Source organism: Mastigoproctus giganteus, chromosome 7 (assembly GCF_048544385.1).
Source record: "Mastigoproctus giganteus isolate SK-2022 chromosome 7, ASM4854438v1, whole genome shotgun sequence".
NCBI lineage: Eukaryota > Metazoa > Arthropoda > Arachnida > Uropygi > Thelyphonidae > Mastigoproctus > Mastigoproctus giganteus.
In genome coordinates this window covers 171487523-171510460 of record NC_143581.1, presented here as the reverse complement: position 1 = coordinate 171510460, position 22938 = coordinate 171487523, and the positions used below count along the sequence as shown (strand labels likewise).

Sequence of the window (22938 nt, the reverse complement as noted above, 5' to 3'; positions counted from 1 at the left end):
AGTGGCACATTAATAAACTGGTACAGACTTGGTTAAAGGCAGAGAAGATTTCCAGGGAGACCTTTTGGTTCTTACATGCTACTGGATGCCAACTCCCCAGGTTCTATGGACTTCCGAAAACTCATAAGACGGAAGGCCCTCTCAGACCCATCGTATCATTTATAGGAAGCCCCACATATGCTTTGTCGGGGTATTTGGCTAAATTGATTTCGCCTATAGTGGGTCAATCCAACTATGTCATAAAAGACAACAAAGAATTTGTGGGTTTTGTGAAAGATTTGATTGTAAATGAAAATGAGAGCATGATTTCCTTTGACGTTGTCACTATTCACATGCATTCCAATTAAACATGGAATATATTGTGTTAGAAAAGCGTTGAGTAATGATGTCTCTTTGGGTAATAGATCACTTTTAAATGTAGAGGGTATTTGTTCTGGTGTGGAACTTTCTGGCCAGCATCACGTTCATGGTACAGCCATGGGATCTCCCATTAGCGCCATCATGGCCAATTTGGCCATGGAGGAATTAGAGGGCAGGGTTTTTGGTGGATGTCAGTTTCCCATAAAGAAATGGAAGAGGTACGTAGATGATACCTTTATTGTGGTCCAGAAGGGGAGAGAGGATGATGCACTCCATTGGCTTCTTACAATTTATACAATTTACCTCAGAGGTGGAGACAGGAGGTACCCTTCCATTCTTGGATGTACTGGTCTCTAGGATAGGCCCTAGGCTCAAAAACTTCAGTGTATAAAAAATCTATGTGCAGAGGCCTGTACACCCATTATAGTTCAGCACAAGCTGGACAACATAAGAATAGTGTGGTAAAAGCTCTACTAGACAGAGCAGAGTCACACTGTACTACCTCTGAGGACAAAGTATGTGAAATTTGATGAGTCACAGCAGACCTTAGAAAATGTGGATATCCCTAGAGGGTCATAGACAGATTTAGTAGAGGAACAGGGTCCAACCGTCAGGAACCATTTGTTCCTGTGGCTACCGTATACATTCCTTACTATCCGGGCATTACTGACCATCTAGCAAGAATTTTGCGTGGTTATAAAACACGCTATGTGCAGCTTCCTGGGCGGAGGTTGCACACAGTTGTGTCCCAAGTAAAAGACCCAGTAGCAAAGGACCTGAGTAGTGGAGTGGTATACAGGATAAAATTCCCGGATTGTGGAGAATGTTATGTGGGCGAGACAAAACGATGGCTCAAGGATTGTCTGGGGAAGCATGGAAATGCTATAAAAAAACCACTGATTACAACAAGTCTGCTGTGGCCGAGCATTTTTGGGAGAGGCAGCATCAAATCTCCCCAGAGAATGCGGTTATTGTGGATCGAGCGCATGGGTTCTGGGACCGTAAATGACCCGAGAGCTTACGATCAGACGAGATCTTGACATGCTCCCGAGCTGTTTTCGCTTCCAGTTCAGACCATGTGCCGACTGAACCACGTGTGTAAGTACCGTGAGCCTGTTATATAAGGAAGTGTTGCAGGAAGCTCGTTACTGCTGAGGAAGGAAGCCGATGCTTCCGAAAGCTCCAGGTTTCTTATCGTTTTTTATCACTTTTAATCCGGTTTATTTTAGTATATTTAATTGCAAGGATTTTATTACAGTTTTAATGTTTTCACAATGTACATAATTTAATTTATTATAATATCAGTTTTTGTAAATACATAGTGTAGTAATTATATTTATTTTACTTTAATTTGTAAATTTTCAGTTACAGTAAAATACTTATTCTTATGGTTGGTGTATGAGTTTATTTATTGCTAAGATATTCTAGATTAGTCTGTAATTTATTTCTACATTATTACGAAGATCTTTATATTCGTGATAATCCAAACCATAATTTCCATGCATTTCGATACGTCAACGACATCCTGGTTCTAAATGTTCATTTTGAAATCATTGCAAAAACTATATATCCTACAGAACTCACCTTGAATAAAGAAAATAATGGTAATCAACACGCAAACTTCCTTGATTTAAATATTACTTTAAATAGCCCCCCACTTCACCATAATTTGGAATTATTTGATAAAAGAAGCAAATTTAATTTCAACATTATTTACTTAACTAATTGGAATTCAAATATTTCTATTAAAGTTCATAAAAACATTATCTATACACAAATTATTCGTCTTGCAAATTTAAGCAGCAATCAGAAACTTTTCAATAATGCCTTAAATGGCCTTTATACTAAATTACGCATTAACGATATTCCTATTAACTTCATCAATCATATTGTAAAAAATATATCTGCTTTCATCAAACAAAAATCTGGATTCACTATTTCTCATTTTGGTTAGGGCTAACCTGATACTTGTACAGCTGAATAGATGTAAATTTGAATGGTGGTATTTCCACTACTTTGAAAGAGAACACATGACTTCGTTCTGAACAATATTCATGCCTTTTCACTCTTAAGTTTATTTTCCATTTTAATAATCATTAACAATTGTAACGATATTCCATTTTCTCTGCTATCATCTATATGACATGTTGCTCACATTTCTTTCAGAATTTTTCCCCAGTTCACTTTTTTTTTTGTGTGTGTGTTATCTCAACTATAGAGGGCTTCTAGTTCCTTGCACATTTTGCTCTACTGAGCAGCTCCATAGTCGTCATGGCTTTCCTTCTGTTTATTTTCCATGTTTATATTCAATGTTTATTTACTTACTCATCTAGATGAATTATTTTCTTTCTAATGTTATACTTTTTTGGCCAACTTTGATGTTACATAACTTAACAGGTATTTAATTGTTTTCTCCTATGCACTGTTTTTATTTACTTTTCGGCTTTTTCAGCATTGTATTTTTGGTATTCTAAAATATAACACAGGCCAGTGGTATTAGTTTCGACTTCTACTAACACTCTCACACTCAAGGCCCTCTCTAAGAGGTTGGCTATTTACACACCTAGCTTGCCTAGTATACTTTAAACTCTTTTCCTTTTCTTTTCATCTTTTTACTTTCTATTCTTCTTTCTTCCGTCTGTTGAACTATTAGTGCAATACGAGGGCGATTCGAACATTCCTATTTTTCTCATTCTTGCTATTTTTATTACCTTTTTCCCTCCCTTACCATGCATTATTTCCCATTTCTATACCACTGCCCGTCACTCTTATCATAATACATAAAATCACCTTTTCGTCTTTTCAAATAATTTTTTCGAAACTTTTCATCCTTAGATAATTCAGAATTTACATTACATTTTATAATTTTAAGTCATGTACATGAACATAAGGCTTTTACACTTTAATTTAATCTGCTTTGATTTAATTTATTTTAATTACATTCACCGCATTGGGGGGCTACCTTGCTTATGTTTTTGGAGGTTTTATCTTTTGGCGCCTCCATAGCCAGGTGGGAAGGAGCAGCAGTGCGTAGCACACGCTTCTTGGTTAGACCGGGGTTCGAGCCCGTCACCACCAAATACGGAGGATGCGGAAAGGTCAGGGAATGACTACCGCATATCCCGGAGCATTATGGCCTTAGTTGCTAATGCTCCTAAAAACCAAACAACAACAACAACAGTTATTCTTAACTACATTTTTTTTTTTAAGATTTTCTGGTTTATAATGAGTTAAATTCCAAACAAGTTGATTTGTAATAAGTTGCTATTTGCAGAATCATTTCCAGTATAAAGGCTTCTGCTGAATTTCACTTGACTGTGGAATACACACAATTTACAGACATAACATATACTGCACAATATGGACTAAGTTGCTGATGCACCTAAAACTCTAAAACAAATAAACAGACAAAAACAAAAAAAAATCATTTTGATTTCACTCTTCTCTGCAGCGTATGTTCAAAGAAAATATTTTCACATTAGCATTTTACAGAATTGAAAGAAAATTGTTGGCTTATTATTATTATATTTTTATTTATTTATTGAATAAATATGGTTTAGCCAATCGGTTGCAACACCGACCTGGGAACATCGAGGTACTGAACCCAGCAAAGCCAATTCATGTAGTGTTTGTTTGTACTGAGTGATCAGTGCACAGTGCATGCACCTAACTAGTTCCCTCCATGGGTGAGGGAGGGTAAGTGTCTGTCACCACTCTAACCATTGGCGCCTCCATAGCCAGGTGGGCAGGAGCAGCAATTCGTACATGCTAGGGGTGGTTGAGGGGGAGAAGACAGAGAGTGGTAATCAATGGACACTGCTCATCGTGGACTAATGTTATTAGTGGAGTCCCTCAGGATTCAGTATTGGGTCCATTATTGTTTTCTGTATTTATAAATGATATTGATGATGGTATATCAAGCTTAATGTCCAAGTTTGCAGACGATACGAAGGTTGGCAGGGTTGTCAAGGACACTACTGACACTATGCTACTGCAACAGGATCTGGAAGGGTTGAGCAGATGGGCTGAGAGGTGGCAAATGAAGTTTAACATTGACAAATGTAAAGTACTACATATGGGAAACAGCAACCCCAGAGCAACGTATCAACTCTGTGGTACTACACTGACAGTGGTAGAGAATGAAAGGGACCTGGGGGTAGTTGTGCAGGCAGATATGAAGTTTTCTGAGCAGTGCAGACAGGCTGCAAGAGTAGCTCATGGTGTATTGTCGATGATATATAGGAATTTTTCTAGCAGGGATAAGGCGGTGATTATTCCCTTGTATAAGGCAATGGTCAGGCCACACCTAGAGTACTGATACAGGTCTGGAGGCTTCATTTCAAGAAGGATATAGAGATGCTGGAACGAGTACAGAGAAGGGCAACAAGATTAGTGAATGGAACAAAGGGGTGCTCTTACGAAGAAAGGCTTAAGTTTTGCAAATTACAGTGTCAGGGGACTAGGCACCAGCGAGGTGATCTGATAGAGGTGTATAAAGCCTTGAATGGTTTGAGCATGCTCAATGCTGATGGGATTCTTCCTCTTGCTCAGAATAATCACCTGAGAGGGCATAAATTCAAATTGAGGAAAGACAGATGTAGGATAGACGTGAGGAAGTTTGCCTTTAGCCAGCGGGTGGTTGATTGGTGGAATAGACTTCCATCCCTTGTCGTGGAAGTTGATAGCCTAAATAAGTTTAAGGCTCAGCTGGACAGGTATTTCGAACAAACAGAGGGGTGAAGTGGAAGTGGTTATTTTTTATTTATTTATTTTTTTTTTGGCTGATGCTGCATAAGCTTGCTTTCTTGCATCAAATGCCTCTACTAATGCTAATGCTTCTTGATTAGACCAGAGTTCGAGCCCATGCCCAACAAATACGGAGGATGCAGAAAGGTCAGGGAATGACCACTGCATATCCCCGGAGCAATATGGCCTTGGTTGCTAATGCTCCTAAAAACCAAATAACAAACAAACTCTAACCATTGTAATTCCAATAAGATGATCCTCCTCATCACCATGGTAGAAGAATCAGTTTAAAAAATAAAAAAAAGACTTCAGTGCATAGTAATGATTCATGACACAATAGAAAGGTTTAACTCTGGTTCAAGTAAGACCACAGATTAGGTAGAGGTCACATCACAATGAAATTCAGATATCAAATCCCTGGATTAGCCAGAGTCAGTTGCACCCAACAGCAAGAAGTTCCTTTGCAGCAAAATGAACAGTCCAGGTAGCTTCAGCATAAATATATAAAAGATCTGGGTTTGAATTCCATATTCGTAGGAGGAACATTTATCAACTTTTTAACAACATGGCAAGTTCTCTGTTCAAGGTTGCATGCCTATCTTTAGAAAATCATATTTTTCTTCTGGCAGAATCAACCAAAGGATACCTACTGCTACAGACACATTATACTGATGCTTCATAAATTTAGTTTTTTGGCGCATAATATGCAACACTATACTTGATCACATTTTTTAAAAGAATGGTATCTATTCTTATTCTCAGCAGTGATAAGAAAGTGGGTGAGAAAAGCTTGGGCAAAACTGCAATTCTTTATTGGAATATTTATCAGTTAAAAAAAATACTTTACAAGTTTTCAAGAGTCTTAAATCAGGGTTGTATAATCATGGGCCATGTTAACATTGGAAACACTACCATTACCTCTTGCTGCTCTTGATATGGTATACTAGAAGTACCACCACTGCAGGCAGTATTAGTCTTGTGGTCAGAATATGTACTTTTGCTTCTGCAGTTTTTCTTTTCTTTCGAGTAAGCTTTTGTATTAGCTCATCAACCATGTCTACAAGGTAGCAGTGGCAGTAATGGATGTATGTAATACAAGAAAAAAACAAGTGTATGAGCTTATATAGCATCAGCCAAAAAAAAAAAAAACAATTTCACACATCCATTCCATCTAAACGTTTGTCCAGTTCCTCTTGAATTCAGCTATCAATTTCAACAATGACAGATGTAAGTTTGTTCCAGCAATTAACCACCCGCTGGCTAAAGGCAAATTTCCGCGCATCTATTCTGCAACTGTCTTTCCTCAATTTGAATTTATGCCACCTCAGGTTCGTAATCTGAGCAAGTAGAAGAATCCCATCATAATTCAGCATGCTCAACCCATTTAAGACCTTATATACCTCAATCAGATCACCTCGCAGGTGCCTAGTCTCCAGCTGCTGCAATTTGCAGAACTTAAGCCTTTCTTGGTAAGAGGTTGCCCTCCTCAGTAAAGGCTCCAGCAACTCTACATCGTTCCTAAGATGAGGCCTCCAGATCTGTATACAGTACTCAAGGCGTGGCCTGACCATTGCCTTATACAAAGGGATAATCACCTCCTTTTCTTCACAAGCAAAATTCCTGTATATCATTGACACCCCATGACCTTCTCTGGCAGCCTGTCTGAAAACAACAGACATAATTTGACCACAGCAGCCATTGTGTTGTTAAACCCAATAGAAACAACAACAGCTCAGAAAACTTCATATCTGATTGCACAATTATTCCCAGATCTTGTCATTTTTTACCACCTTAAGTGTAGTACCACAAAGTTGGTACGTTTCTCTAGGGTTATTTCTACCCATATACAGTACTTTGCATTTGTCAATGTTAAATTTCAGTTGCCAATTCTCATCCCATCTACCCAAATTTTCTCAGGCGCCTCCGTAGCCAGTGGGCAGGAGCAGCAGTGCATAGCACAGCACAGGCTTCTTGATTAGTATTTGTGGGTTCGAGCTCGTAACCACCAAATACGGAAAATGCAGAGAGGTCAGGGAATGACCACCGCATATTCCCGGAGCAATATGGCCTTAGTTGCTAATGCTCCTAAAAACCAAATAACAACAACAACCCAAATTTTCTAGATCCTATTTGCATTAGAACACTGTCATTAACAACCCTGCCAACCTTTGTATCATCTGAAAACTTCGACATTAAGCCTGATACACCTTCATCAGTATCATTGATAAATATGCAAAACAACAGAGGGCCCAACACTGAACCCTGGGGAACTCCACTAATAATAACATTAGTACAAGAAGAGCAGCTTCCATTGATTACCACTCTCTGTCTTCTCCCACTCAACCACCCTTTCATCCATTGTAGCAACTTACTGTTATACCATACTGCTCCAGTTTGTACAGTAGTCTTCCATGTGCAACAGTGCCAAAAGCTTTCCTGAAATCAAAGTATAGGTAACTCTCGTATAACATGGTTATTAGGTTCCTGTAAAGTATGTTGTGCAAAACCTTGTTATTCGGGACTAAGAAAAAGTGCAAAAAGGGGGATTACATTCCAAAAGCCAACAAAAATACACTCTTTCGTTAACAAAATGTTAACAAAAATACACCATTCTATATTTCGTGTATCTTCTGCTCTCATTAAAAAATCAGTACTCTGGGTTTGTTTGCTTTTGCTTGATAAATCCTTGTGAATTTTGTCATATGGAACTAAGCATTTTTGGAGCTCCCTTTTGAACTTTAGGCTCTATTCATTCAAGAATCTGCATTCAAAAAATATTCTAATTGCGCGGCTACCTTTATGCATTCCCCTATGCTTTTTAGTGTAAAATTTGGGAAGTTTAGAATTTTCATCTATAATATCATTATCTGAATTGATTTGATTTTACCTCCGACGCCATTTGCATCAAATCTGCTATGCCGGCTTCTTTTTCTACCAGTAATTCTTGAACGTGTTCAGTAATCATAACTTTTTTATTTTTTTAGGCGCATCAACAACTAAGGCCATGTTACTCTGTGTATATTGTCTAAAAATTGCGTGTCCTATGGTCGATTTTCTGTTTTGCTGGACGAAAAACCTGAGTTCCCCGGAGGAAAACACCATGCTACCCTCGCCCAAGCCCGACTAACTCAGCCACTTTGTAAAAAAAAGACCCATAAAAATTCCTCCCTCCCGACCCACCTAATACTGCCTTGATAGCATCAACGATGCTCTTGCACCCATTCTATTTAAGTGTATCCGATCCCTGTAGAAGCAGTCTCTCCTGTTAACAAGCACAGACCATGGTGAGAATTCTACCCCCATGAGCTTTGTGCAATCCCTTCAGGGCTGAATTGATTCAGGAACAGGCTCCCCCATGCTCTTGAATGATCACGCCAAATAAACTGCCGTTATCATGCTTTGTGGTAGTGGACTCACTGGTATAACAGTTTTGGCACTGCTGCTTGGATATACAGCAACTCCCCGACGAACATGTAAATAAAAATTTACTTTGATAATCTATGAATAAAATTGCATTTGAATGCCTTGGCAGTTTAGAATTATTTATTCTAATTTTTTATCTCATGCACAGGAAAAATGACAAAAGTGTACAAAATTACAAAAATTTCAAAATTATAAAATTGCAAATAGAGAGAGGAGACAGGCTTTAACGTCATCAAGTTTTACCTTTCGAGCGTCATTTCCAGAATTAACTCTCCAGCTGACAAGCACAACTCTGCGGAAGTTGAGGGCTGTTGAGATTTAGAAAGGGTTTTCCCCAACACATGACAAAATTTCTCTGTTGCTGCGGAATTGGAACCGCATACTTTTATTTGGAACCAGCTCGATGCTTGAACCTATTAAACCACCTGTTGCTTTCCACGAATTTGGTTTGGGGTTTGCCTTACTTGTTCTTAATATCTTCATAAGTACTTCTTGCTTTTGCTTGAATGGCCATTGGACTCAAGGCACTCGCTTCTGAATCTGATTTTCCATCCATGTTATTCATAGCTTTTCCATCTTCGATATAGCACCTGAATGCTGTTTTGTGATCACTGTTGATCTTAAATGCATTGATCCTTTAACATGTTCTTTTATACATGCACCATCCCTTAAAATAGCATTCACTGTAGAAGCAGCAAGATCTAATTTGGTGCAATAGATGACAATTTGTCCTGCTTCGTATGTCTTAATTAATCATCTTCGTTTCTAAATCAATTTTGTTTCGTTTCCTAACTTTGCCAGCACTTGCACTTTCAATTGGTCCCTTTTCCTTCACCATTGTAATAAGTAAATAGGAATGAAGAGAAGATTCTGAAAAGTTATTTGTTTTTTATATGATTGAAGATTTCACTGAAGGGGAATTCATTTCACCATAATGCAAAAACCCACAGAATTCCAGTTATTAGTATTATCGCAAATGCAATAAGATCGAATTTACTACCTGTTTATGGGGTCCTTAACTTGCGACACTACTGTGTGCAACCTCCGACCCGGAAGCTGCACACAGTGTGCTTGATAATCCCGAAATACCCTTGCAATGCGTTCTGTAAGGCCCGGATAGTAGGGAATGTAAGCTGTGGTAACAGCCAATTCTCTATGGATAGACTCCACTCCATACTAAGGGATTCTAGTAGTGGGGTTATATACGAGATTAAATGCCTGGATTGTGGGGAATGTTATGTGGGGGAAACGGGGTGGTGGCTTAAGGATCGTCTGGGGGAACACACGAGTGCCATACAGACTGCAGAGTTTAATAAGTCCGTTGTTACTGAACATTTTTGGGAAAGACAGCACCAGGTCTCTCCAGAAAATGTTGTCATCCTTGATCAGGCGCATAGATTCTGGGACCGCAAGTGGCTCGAGAGCTTGTGGATTTGCTCATCCAACAATAATACTATGAATAGGGATAGGGGTGTGCGGCTTCAACCCCTTCTTGAGGCTATAGTCCTCTCAAAAGATGAGCATCTCTGTTTACCACGTTCCTGAGCTGCTTCCGGTTCTGGGGCATGTGTAGGAACTTTTGTTCATGCGCCTGATCAACCACATGTGCCATGAACCTGATACTTAAGGATGTGCCGCGCAAGTATTATTTCTTGTTGAGAAAGGAAGCGGACACCCCCGAAAGCTACAATTGTAGAGTTTTAACACTTTTAACCTTATATATTTTATTGTATTTTAAAATTTTGTATTTTATTTTATTCGCAAACAGTTATTGTAAATAGATTATGTTACAGTATTCTCTGTATTGTTTGTATATATACAGTATTAAATTATTTTAACTCAACGGTTGGTGTATTAATGTAATATCGTGAATATGAACCTTCCCAACTTCAGAGGCCTTTTTGAAGAAGAGGTGGTATCATTATCTGGGGGATGTTTTGTGGACATCATTGGGTCCCCTCCTCTCTATTGAGCATACTCTAATAGGCAGATCCTACTTTGGCATTGTTATGAACCAGGTTTTCCCCTACATGGTATCCACCTGGCACTGGACTGTGAAGGCTGACAACACCCCCATGCCACAAGACCTGCATCATGCAGGAACAGTTCGAGGTTCATGTCCGAGCATTTTGTGTGCTCTCCAGCCACCAATTTCTCCAGACATCAATCCCATCAAACATTTGTGGAATGTAGTGGAAAGTAGCATTCACCAGTTCATGCCAGTGCCTTGCTTTGTGGCTGAATTCCAGGCTGTCTTTCTGTCCAGGGTACCTTCCACAGTTTCGTAGATTTGATGACCACTAGGTGTAAGTGGTTATCATGGTGAAAGGCAGCCCAACGTGCTATTAGGTTAGGTAGTCATAATGTTTTGATTCATGAGTGTATAGCATAAATATAATATTAAAATACAAATACCTACTTTTGGTTTGAAAAATATTACTGCTTAGAAATTTCATTGCACTATATACGTGTATATATAGTGTATTTTGTTGTACACACACACACACACACACACACATATACATATATATATAGGTGTTTTTTTTTTTTTTCTTCTTCTTAACCAGAGAGGGCCAATAGAGTAAGGAATTAAAATATGTACAAAACATAACATTTTATTAAAATCAGAGCTGCAACTTCACACAGAAGTCTGACACAGTTTATGCAGTACATAACACAAATTGACAGTCCATTCAAAATGTGCTGAACTCTTCTGTTAAAGCACTGTCAGTATCTGTTTCAGCTTCATCACTAGATTTCTAGTTCACTTCACTATCATTAGAACCATAAACAAAATATAATTTCAGCTCCTTTTCAATTAACGATGTAATCACTATTTTGAAATGCTGTCTCCACCCCCTTCTTGTTTACAAATTTTAAACAAAAGTACAATCTTCAAAGTTTTTCAGAAGCCTGCTTTTGATAACAGACTTAATCCCCTTCAAAAAGTTGTTTCCAATAAAAATTTATAAATTAGATTTTGGCTCTCCTAATGAGCTGTTTCCCCTTAACCATATAATGAGATGATCCTCCTGTTGGGGGGCACACCTTCATTTGGAAAGGACTGAGGTTTACTTAAAGGAAACTGGGGTTGATTTATCATTATTTATGACCATTTTTCTTGTACTTCTTATTTCCCATTTCTTTTCTCATGCATATTTTATATAGTTCCTGATCATCTTAAAGAATTCTCTTAGTATCATAATTTTCATTTCTGTATTCTGAGTACCTAAATTTTTGTGACTAACAAGAGCAAAATTCTGGGAAAGAAGTCCAATGGAGAATTTTTTTTCACCTTCCTAAATATAGTCAAACTTGTACTGCAATAGTTTCTGAATTGATTTATTTATTATTATTATTTTTTTATTGTTTTCATACAGAAATTGTGCATGAAAATTGGTCTGGCAACCTGCCACTGCAATTATCATTTCATTTTTTTTTGTTTGAAGAGTAGTTGTGAACGGATTATCAGTAGTGATACTTCATGCATTAAGAATCTGCAGATAAAGGAACCACTGGGTGGCAGTGATCACAGTGTGCTAAGGTGGGATTTCCTCAAAGAGGTAACTACCATCAGGGGTAAAGGGAAGGGTTTTTGCTTTTGTAAGGGTGACTACGATGGTCTGAGACAGCTTTTAAATTCTATATAGTGGGATCAACCAATGACGTTACCAACAGCAAATTCTAAATGGCTTTTCATACCAACTAAGAAATACTGTCCAATATTTATGCCTAAATGTATGTCAGATGAACTAATGAGACATTATTATTAGCCATATGATGCAAGGAAGCCTGAGGCTCTGAGGCTTATGCTTAAGCCAAAAAAAATTCCTGAGATACACTGAGAGAGTTTTTTTTTTTTTTTTTTTGTTTGTTTGTTTGTATTGTTATTTGGTATTTAGGAGCATTAACAACTAAGGCCATATTGCTCCAGGGATATGTGATGGTCATTCCCTGACCTTTCTGCATCCTCCATATTTGGTAGTCACTGGCTCGAACCCCAGTCTAATCAAGAAGCGTATGCTACGCACTGTTGCTCCTGGCTACGGAGGCACCTCTGAGAGAGAGAGAGAGAGAGAGAGAGAGAGAGAGAGAGAGTTCTTTACTTAGACTACTCTAGAGGGAAGGAGATGAATCAGATTGGTCCACTTGACATCAATGATTCAACTGTTGATGATCCTGCTCAGGTAGCTAACAAACTGAATGAGTATTTTGCATCAACATTTACACGAGTTATTCAGGGAGGGGAATGCCAAAGGTGTAATAAACTCTTACAGTGAGTTAAATGATTTTGTAATAGAGTAAATGAAAGCAAAGTGGAGCAGAAATTGTTGGAAATAAACATAAGAAAGGTACTTGGGGTGGATGGGATTTATCCAGTTATGTTAAAGGAGGCAGCAAAGGAAGTAAGCAAACCCTTAGCCATAGTTATGAGAGCTTCACACAAGTAAATACAGACCTGTTAGTTTAACTTCTGTTTTGGGAAAATTAGTGGAGGGACTGGTTAAAGAAGCTCTGCAGAATCATTTAGACAAGACTTATAGTTTGGACACAGCATGGGTTTGTTAAGGGGAAGTCTTGTCTGACCAATTTGATTGGATACTATGATGTGGTCACAAAAGAACTGGATGCAAAGAATAATTTTGATATCATATACTTGGATCTTAGGAAGTCTTTGGATACTGTTGCATATGGAAGACTGCCGTACAAATTGGAGCAGTATGGCATTAAGGCCAAGTTGCTGCTATGGAAAAAGGGATGGTTGAGTGGAAGAAGATAGGAGTGGTAATCAATGGACACTGCTCTTTGTGGACTAATGTAATTAGTGGAGTCCCTCAGGGTTCAGTGTTGGGTCCATTGTTGTTTTCTGTATTTATTAATGATATTGATGAAGGTATATCAGGCTTAATGTCTAAGTTTGCAGATGATACAAATACGAAGGTTGGCAGGGTTGTTAATGACAGTACACTATTGCAACAGGATCTAGAAAAGTTGAGCAGATGGGCTGAGAGGTGGCAACTGAAGTTTAACATTGACAAATGTAAAGTGCTGCATATGGGTAGCAGTTACACTAGAGTAATGTATCAACTGTGTGGTACTGCCACTCAGGGTGATTGAGAATGGAAAGGACCTGTGGGTAATTGTGCAGGCAGATATGAAGTTTTCCGAGTAGTGCAGACGGTCTGCAAGGGTAGCTCATGGTGTCTTGCCAATGATATACAGGAATTTTTCTAGTAGGGATAAGGAGGTGATTATCCCCTTGTATAAGGCAATGATCAGGCTGCACCTTAAGTACGGTATACAGGTCTGGAGGCCTCATTTTAGGAAGGATTTAGAGCTGCTGGAATGAGTACCGAGAAGAGTGACAAGATTAGTGAATGGAACAAAGGGTTGCTCTTATGAAGAAAGACTTAAGTTTTGCAAATTACGGTATCTGGAGACTAGGCACCTATGAGGTGATCTGATTGAGGTGTATTTGTAGGTGGTAGATGACTTTCATCAACCGGTGAAATACCACCACTTTGCTTATTGGTGGCTTGAAGTGGTGAAACCCATGTTTAGTCTCTAGAGCAGTTTCCGGCACTCCCCCCCCCCCCATACTTCTCCTTCAACCCATGCACGGTACTAAGTACTATAGGTTTTGATACCTTTCGTGTTTGGGGTTTTTCATAAAAAAAAAATAATAATAAAAAAAATAAGGCGTTGAATGGTTTGAGCAAGCTCAGTGCTGATGGGATTCTTCCTCTTGCCCAGTTTAATTACCTGAGGGGACATAAATTCAAATTGAGGAAAGACAGTTGTGGCTCACATCTGGTGAGTATGGGTTTGGCACACCCAAGGTCCTGAGCTGGATATCATCATTCTTCTCTTTCTTGGCGATTCCCTTCTCTCTCTCTCTCTCTCTCTCTGGGTAATTCAGAAATTTTTTTTTTTTTTTTGCCTGGTGCAGCATAAGCCTCAGGCTTCCTTGCACCATATGGCTAATAATAATAATAATAATATATGTGCAGAAATTTGCCTTTAACTAGCGGGTGTTTGAATACTGGAACAAACTTTCATCTGTTGTAGGTGACAGCTCAAATAAATTCATGGCAGAACTAGACAAACATTTGGAGTGCTTTCTTGCATCATGTGCCTCTACTACGGAGGGTTGAGTCAGCCTTTTGATAACGATTTTGACATTAATCCTGCTTGTGACATATGGCAGCAATGTAAATTTTTTTTGTGCAGGTGCAGTCCTAAACCTAATGAGCAGGTGTATCAGTTGTAGAAGTTGTTTTAATGTTGACATGCTTCAGAAATTGGACCCATGGTTGGAAGGTTACATATCCACGCTTTCCGAAGAAGGGTACAGTTATGTGAAAATTATTGATAGGTGCAAGTCCAAAATATTTTAGTGTATCGAAGTTTCGTATCCATAAAGTTTTGAATGGCAAAGGAAAATTCCGCGAAGTTGCTGTAAGTGGGCGGAAAACACCGAAGAAACTGTTACCTGCTCCAAGTTGAAAAAGGGAGGTAGTACGAAAAGTGCAGTCGCCTGTTGTCGTTGAAAATCCAAAAACCCAAAGAGCTATAGTGTCATGTGGGAACCTCCCAGTCAATCATTTGTTGCATAATCAAAGAAAATTTGCAACTGGAGAAGAGGCACAAGGCCCATGTACACCACCTAGGAGCAAGGCACATTGCAGAGCGGCATGTCAATGCTCGAAAACCCTACAAAAAATATCTGGCAGCTGAAAGGTGGAAATTCGTAGCAACATTGGACGAAGTGTGGGTATACCTCTCCAATTGCAACAAAATTCTGGCAATTTATCACCATCCACAGGTGACGAGGCCTTTGCAACATGGGCACATCAGTGCAAGGAAAGTTTTGGCCGAGGTTTTATGGTTGTAGCCGGTTTTTGTTATAATGGCAAATTTGAGTTGCATAGAGTTGCTAAAAACATGAAAGTCAACTCAGTGTATTACCAGACTGAAGTTCTACAGCTGTTGTTTGAACGTGAAATACCCACATTGTTACTGTTCTGACGCTGAAAAGGTCTGGGTGCACCAGGATAAGGGATCCAGCCACATGTCACGTTCCACCCACACTTTTTTGCGGAGAATGGAAGCAGCAACAGGTATTCATTTGATCCCATTTGAAGATATACCTGTTAAATCACCTGACTCTGCACCCATCAATTTTTGCGCATTTGGACTTTTGAAAAGAGCTCTTGGAAACCATCATCCCAGAACTGTTGAAGGTGTGTGGAAAGTCTGCCAGCAGGAATGGAACAAGACTGACGGCAGTTTTGCAGTGCGCTTTACTTCAATGGAAATTGCGATGCCATATGATAGTCCATGAGCAGGGAAAACAAATAGAACACAACCGGTGGTGGAAGCACAGAATTTCGTAGTTTTAAAGGACTGTCAAAATCTGTATCAAAAGGCTGAATCAACCCTCTGTAATGCTAATTCTAATTACCCCAGGGCTCACATCTGGTGAGTATGGGCTTTGCACACCCAGGGTCCTGAGCTGGATATCATCATTGTTCTCTTTCTTGGTGATTCCCTTCTACTTTTGACTCTTTCTCTCAAAGGTAACTTGGGAATTTTTTTTTGGCTGGTGCAGCATAAGCCTCAGGCTTCCTTGTACCATATAGCTAATAATAATAATAATCAAACAAGCACAAGTGCTGTTTGTTTACAGTTTCAGGTTACTTGTTTTTCCTCTCCCACTAGTTCATTAAACATCTACAGTCTTATCCTAACTGTTTCTGAAAGATTTATTATTACTTTTCACATAGTAAAACAAAAACATGAAAGCTGATATTCTGTCAAGATGGCCACTTCTCAACACAAAACATTTTCCAGAAATTAAAAGAAAATGGGTACCTGTCACAACCCATGCCACTGTCTTTGCTACAAATGGGAATATAACCATGCTGGACAAAATTAATATAATGCTATTTATTTTAGATTAATTATTATTTATTATTATTAGAAAGCACATGGTTACATTTGTCTTTGTTGACAGTGTTGTAAAATATGATCTTGAAATACACCTGTCATATATCATAATCTGCATGTATACAGAGTGTTCTGTTAATACCACAATTAGCACAGAAAATGATTCCTTGGTCCGAAAAAAAAAAAATTTTTATCTGATGCTTATTTAATAAGATATTTGAAATCAAAGGGACCAGCGCATCACATCTGGCCCAAGCAATTCTCAGGCTTAGTGTAACAGGTATCCAGAATAATGAAAAACAAAGATCAGTATTCAGAATTGAACTCACAAACAGCAAGTGAAAGTAGCAATTTATTTCTTGGGGCAATCATATGGTATACATTATCTAAGTCATCTGTTGAAAGGGAGAGTTTGCTTCTACAACAGACTTTTGAAATACCTTCCATACATGCAGTGCCGGCCACAAGCATGTTCAACCGGTTCAGTCAAAGAGGGCCCTGTGCACAAATAGTCTAAATAATAATATCATCTGCCTATTTTCTGCATTTATATCAATTAACTTGCCGCCGTCTAAATGTATAGTTACCCACATTATTGTCACTCCAAGAGCACTTGCACAAGTCGACTTGAAAACTACTCTGAGTGTATAGTTCATTCTCAGTGTGTATGTTTTGTTTGATGTTGAACATTTAAAGTAGTTTCCATAGAACGAAGAAAATTTCCATATAATGAACCAATTCATCAGCCATTTTCAATCCACTGCAGGATGAAGGCCTCTCCAGAAACTTTCCAGTTCCTTCTGTTTTGTGCAATGGCCATCCATTTACTACCCACAAACTCATGAATTTCATCTGTCCATCTCTGTCATTGTCTTCCAGGTTTTCTTCTAGTTCCTTGGGTACCATTCTGTTATTTTCTTAGTCCATCTGTCATCATGTCTTCGAGCTATGTATCCTGCCCAAGACCATTTTAGTTCTTTAGTTTTGATAAGCATGTCCGTTACTTGAGTTTGCAGCCTAATCCATGTGTTTCTCTTCTTATCTAAGTCTGATTCCCAATATAATTTGTTCCAAGTTTCACTTCCATAAGTCATAGTGGAGAGTATACATGGTTCATTATTTTACATTTCAGACAAACTGAGATATTGCTCCTCAGTATGTGACTATATTTCCTGAACTATCCATCCAAAATTTATTCTTCTCTTGACTTCCAGCCATTTATCATTATTACAGCTAATGACTTGTCCCAGATAAATATATGACTCCACCTTTTTTCAATTACTTCTCCTTCAATCATTATATCCCTTTCTGTGGCATACTTGTTCATCATTACTTTTGTTTTAGCAATATTCATCTTTAGTCCAAATCCCTTACTAATGCTGCATAACTGATTTAAGATTTTCCTCTAATCCTTTGGGATCGGGGCTTATGATCACAATGTCATCTGCAAATCGTAAATGGTTTAGGTACTCTCCATTCACATTGACTCCTTTCTGCGACCAGTTTAATATTCTGAAAGCTTCCTCAATGGCAGCAGTAAACAACTTCGGAGATATTGTGTCTCCTTGTCGAACTCCTTTCTCAATATTAAATTTGCTACTGTCTTCGTCTAGTCTAATAAAGGAGATAGCATTCTCATATATTTTCTTCAAAATCATAATATATGGGGTATCTATGCCTTGTCTTTCCAGTGCCTGAAACATTGCCTTATGCTGTATGGAGTCAAATGGCTTTTCATAATCCACAAATGCCAGGAATAATGGTGTTTTATATTCATTTGTTTTTTTCCATTAGCTCTGATATTACGTGAAGGTGATCCATAGTTGAGAATCCTGTCCTAAAGCCAGCTTGCTCTTTTGGTTGATTCTCATCAAGTATTCTTTCTAATCTGTTAGTAATGACCGTTGTGAATAACTTGTAGATGTGGGATAACAAGTTAATTGGTCTATAATTTCCAATGTCTGATTTATCTCTTTTCTTATGCTGCAAAACTATGATTGCATTATTCCACTCCTTAGGCATTACACCTTTTCTAATGCACTTTGTGAAGAGTCTTGCCAGTTTTTTGTCATGTCTCTTCCTCCCAATTTTAACAATTCTACAGTAACTTCATCTTCCCCCAGGGCTTTCTGATTCTTCATTTTCTTAAATGTTCTACCTCATCAGAAAGGATATCAGGTACGTTGTATGCATTACTAATTTCTAATCCATCTTCCCCACTGCTGGCATCATTCCCTCACTCCTTGTATAATTCTCTGTAGTAGTCTTTGCTATTTGAATTATGCCTTCTCTGCTATTTATAAGTACACCATTGCTATTCTTCAGTTTCAATATCATTTGTCTTTCTGTATTGCTGCTCGTGGCTGCTGATTTAAGTCCTTTGTTTTTCCTTAATGCTTGTTCTACTTTTCTTGTGTTAAATCTTCTTATGTCCTCTCTGAGTCTCTTTCTAATGGCTTTGCATAACTCAGTATATTCAGTTTTCTCCTTGTCAGTGTTTATCTTGCTCTTCATTTGACTAATTTTTTCTTCTTTGGATTTCTTTTTATCTATAGGTTTCTTGGGCTTTATCACTTTCAGTAAGTTGTAATATTCCTCGTCGATATCTTGGTCCTGAGCAGTCTGCAGAAGCTCAAACTCGTTCTTAAGTTCCCGTACATACTGCTTTTTCTCCTCTTCTGTTATCTCAAAGACCTTTGCATTATTTACTCGAGTCAGTTTTTTTCCTTTCTTTTCTTTCTCATCTATATCAAGTGTGCATCTTATCATTCTGTGATCACTTCCAACATTTACCTTGTTCAGGACGCTAATGTTATTCACGATATATCTTCTGTTAGTGAGGATGAAGTCAATTTCATTATTTGTTAATCCATTTGGGCTCTTCCATGTCCACTTTCTGTTCACCCTTTTCTTGAAAAAAAAGTGTTCATTACTGGCAATCCTCAAGATTCTGCAAATTCCACAAGTCTTTCACATCTTTTATTCCTTTCACCAATTCCAAAATTTCCTATAGTTCCCCTTTCTGCACTGTTTTGTCTCTTTCCAACCTTAGCATTGAAGTCCCCCAATAATGATAGTGTAGTGGGTTTTCTGCTCATCTAGAAGACTCAATTTCGGTGTACATTTCTTCAACCTCTTCATCATCTTGGCTCGATGTTGGTGCATAAATCATTATAACCTTTAGCTTGTACCTCTTAGAAATCCTGAGTAGTAGTCTTGACACCCTTGGTGATGTACTTTTGAATTCCAAAATGCTGTTTTTTATATCTTTATGGACCAGAAAGCCAACTCCACCTTCTCTCCTTTCACTGTTTCCATTTGTGTAGAGTAGATTTCCACTTGATAAACTTATGTGATTTATTTATTCTTCTTGTTTCAGCCAAACCGATGATATTCCAATTCACATTTTCTAATTCCTTTTCCAGCTCTAATATCCTGTCTTCACCGATGAGTGATCTTATGTTGTAACAGGCCAAGTTCAGTTTCCGTGCATGGCAGCCTGGTCGTACCCAGAGATTCTTATCACCCTCTGCTTCCACCCTTATCCTCTCACTGCCATAAGAAGGAGAGTGAAAGCTGCTGGGGACTGAGGGCCATTTGTTTTATCGTGCTGTCACGTGCTGGAGAGTTTGGTCTTTTCCTCTTCACACTGACCAGGTGTCTTGATGAAACCACTCTACACGTTCATTGCCACCTAAGTGACGTAACCGAGCTTACCATTGAGAAGGTTTGCATGAGTGGATTTTAGGGAGGCAGGCCAACCGGACTTCTCCTAAATCTTCTGAAATAGAAAGATATTGGATCCATCAGTGTTTTAGACTGAGTGTCTGATAATACACAGAATGCCTGTTCCCCTCTAAGCCCCAATCAACTGATTACAAGAGACTTAACCAGAAACGCAATGTTTGCACCTCTGGCCTTCAGGCAATTAGTGCTGCTGCTGCTAAGCATGAATTAAGAGTCAAAGGGATTACCATTCTGCAACTTCGTGGTAAGAGCAAAACTTATCCAGCCACAGTTCCACATACCCAGAAGTCGCTCTGGTCATCTGATTGGTTAATGTTTACCAGTATTCAACACGGCAGGCAAATAATTCATTTGAAATAAATACAGTACATGAAATTGCAGATTTACGTTAATTTTCTTATTATCTTGATCTGTGTTTATAGTTTGCAATTACAAAATAGTTTGTTTATACCATATATTTCAATTTTTTCTCAAGATAAGTAATTTTTATAATGAAAAATATAACAGTGTGAAGCTTATTTTTTAGCTTATGCTTATATTAGGCTTCGGTTCTCTATACAATTTCAATTTTTTATTATTATTATTTTGTTTTATTTTTAATTCAATTTTTATTATAGCTTTGTTAATATACACTGTGCTGCCACTTTATTAGGTACAAACTTGCTGTGCACACAAATGGTTTGTCCCACAATATTGCAAGTCACTTGACCACAGTTGTGGATATAAATGCAGCAAAACAACCTTTCTAGTATCAGTTAAGCATACTAACCATAGCAAGAATGGGGAAAAGGAGTGATCTAATGGACTTTGAATGTGGTATGGTAGTAGGTGCAAGACGTGCTGGACAAAGCATCTCTGAAACTGCAGTTCTCCTGAACTTTTCATGCACAACAGTTTCAAGGGTGTATTGAGAATAGTGCAACGTATAGAAAACATCCTCTCCAACGGCACTCCTGTGGAAGAAAATCTCGTTGATGAGAGAGGTCAGAGGAGGATGGCTAGAATTGTGCAAGCAAACAGACGGGCCACAATGTCGCACATCACGTCAGAATACAACCTTGGTGCACAGAACAAAATATCGCAATGGACCACTAGTTGTGTTTTGTCGCAAATGGGCTACAACAACCGACGGCCACATCGTGTACCCTTGTTATCAATGAAGAACAAGAGAGCACGCCTCTTGTGGGCACAGCAACACCAGCACTGGACAATCGAGGATTGGAAAACAGTTGCTTGATCTGACAAGTCGAAGTTCCTGGTCCATCATGTTGATGGAATTTGGTGAAAACAACATGAATCCATGGACCGATCATGTCTGACGACTATTGTGCAAGGTGTTGGGAGCAGTGTTACAGTGTGGGGAATGTTTTCTTCGCACACATTGGATCCATTGATACCCATAGATTCACGTCTGAATGCCCATTGTACCTAAACATCGTTGCTGACCAAGTGCATCCATTCATGTTGACAGTTTATCCTCAGTTAGATGGTTACTTCCAGCAGGATAATGCACCAGTGCACAAAGCCTGAATCACTATGGAATGGTTCCAGGAACATGACAATGACTTTTCTTTGCTGCAGTGGCCCGCTCAGTCCTCGGATCTCAGTCCTATTGAACATCTTTGGGATGAGCTGGAAAGGGCTGTTCGCTGAGGCCTACACCTCCGTTGAATCTCAAGGAACTGCATGACACACTCATGTCCGCATGGTACTTCATTCCTGCACAACGTTTTCAGCATCTTGTTCAGTCCATTCCTAGACAAATTCAGGCTGTTTTGAAGGCTATAGGAGGCACAACACGCTACTAGGTAGGTGTACCTAATAAAGCAGCAGCAAAGTGTATATCGCAAAACTTACCTCTTAATCTGTATGGTTAAAATATGATGAAGAAATTAAAATGGGAAATTTTTTTTTTCCCGTTTTAATTTCTTTTTCCTGTGGGAAAAAATGCACTCTTTTACTGTGATTTAGAATTTAAAGTTTACTTCCATAAGTTCAGAATAATTTTGTTATTTTTGTAAGATATGTCGTAATTATTTTATTTTTCAATAAATTAATAATTATTTATGCGTTATTTTATTTTTTAATCCAAATATTTTGGGGCGGTAAATTTGATTTCGCTTGCTGGCAGCACAAAATGGTCACAGCGGCCCTGTGTTTTGTAAAATATTAAAATCGTTATAAAGAATAATGTCATTATTATTGTATCATATCATTTACTAAAGTGATATTATAAATACTAAAATGTGTAATATTTTAAAATACTTTTTTTATTCTTTACCACAATAGAATGTTCTTATGCTATATAGGTACACTGGCTAATTTGTAGGAAATTAATGTTTATAAAGACAAAAATTTTTTATGCAAATAATTTACATTATATAAATATATTAATAATAATGGAAACAGTCTTAATTTATATAATATGAAAATATTTTAATTTCACCTTAATAGCTTATAAATTAAATTAATTATTTTTAAATTTAATTATTTCTTAGTTACTAAAAAATTTGAAAAAATAAAGTATTAGAAAATCACTATTATGAAAACACCCTGTATAAGTTTTGTACAGGACCCCAGGGCCCCACAAATTTTGGGGCCAGCCCTGCATACATGTTGTAGCAAGCAACAAGAACATGCTTATAGCTGTGTAGAATTATGAAATGAAATCTTCAAACCTTGGAACATTGGCATAAATTTGTACCTTCAAAA

At 38.1% G+C, this 22938-nt stretch overlaps 1 protein-coding gene across 1 annotated transcript in view; it reads left to right on the top strand.

The window, feature by feature from the left end:
- The window catches only part of LOC150083334 (uncharacterized), a 90278-nt gene that overhangs the window by 45824 nt on the left and 21516 nt on the right, over nucleotides 1-22938 (top strand). The window lies entirely within an intron of this gene.